Raw genomic sequence first — 1055 nt, 5'->3', positions numbered from 1 at the left:
GCTATAAAGAGATTAACAAATAAAATATAAACAACTTATTTATTGTGTTAGTAATGACTTCCCCATTTTTTAAAAAGCATAATTTTTACTCTGGCTAGTGTAGCTCAGTTGGTTGCATTGTTCTGTGCACTGAAGGGTGGTGGGCTTGATTCTAGGTCAGGTCACATACAGGAAGCAGCCAATCAATGTTTTTCTCTCTCTCTTTCCTTCCCCCCACTCTCCAAAATCAATAAAAACATATCCTCGGGTGAGGATTAAAAATAAAATAAAAAGTATAATTTTCATTTTATCTAACAAATAGCTTTTATTTTGTGATGACAATCTTTTTCTTTTTTTTTAAATATACCATTATTGATTTCAGAGAGGAATGAAGAAGGAGAGAGATAGAAACATCAATGATGAGAGAGAATCATTGATTGGCTGCCTCCTGCTACCCCCACACTGGGGATTGTGCCCGCAAACCAGGCATGTGCCCTTGACCGGAATCGAACCTGAGACCCTTCAGTCCACACGCAGATGCTCCTCCTACTAAGCCAAACTGGCTAGGGCGGCAATCATTTTATAAACATTTTTTTTCATAGATAGCACATTTATTTTTGTTTATCTTGACATAAGTATTCTCTTTTAGCTATTACGTACCATTTCAGAAACTGGTGAAAATATACAAAAGGTTTTTCATTTTTGGGTGAATTCTTACTCAAGGATATTTTTTTTCCATTGATTTTTTTTTTTCTTAGGGAGAATAGAAGGAAAGGAAGGAGGGAGAGAGACATCAATGTGAAAGAGACACATTGATTGGTTGCCTCCCATACAACCCCGATGGGATTGAACCTGCAACCCAAGTATGTGCGCCCTTGACTGGGAATCCAATCCTTCTGTGGGCAGGCCGACGCTCTAACCACTTCACCAAACTGGCCAGGGCACAAGGCACATTTTATTAAAACACTTTTTTTTTTTATTTCGGAGAGGAAGGGAGAGGGAGATAGAAATATCATTGATGAGAAAGAATCATTGATTGGCTGCCTTCTGAATGCCTCCTACTGGGGATCAAGACT

General features: G+C 38.5%; 1 protein-coding gene across 1 annotated transcript in view; it reads right to left on the bottom strand.

Annotated features, from left to right (window-relative positions):
• Nucleotides 1–1055, bottom strand: part of FBXO11 (F-box protein 11) — a 34534-nt gene that overhangs the window by 31768 nt on the left and 1711 nt on the right. The window lies entirely within an intron of this gene.

The sequence above is a fragment of the Myotis davidii genome, unplaced genomic scaffold (assembly GCF_000327345.1).
Source record: "Myotis davidii unplaced genomic scaffold, ASM32734v1 scaffold6, whole genome shotgun sequence".
NCBI classification, from domain to species: Eukaryota; Metazoa; Chordata; class Mammalia; order Chiroptera; family Vespertilionidae; genus Myotis; species Myotis davidii.
This window is presented reverse-complemented; position numbering and strand designations above follow the sequence as displayed.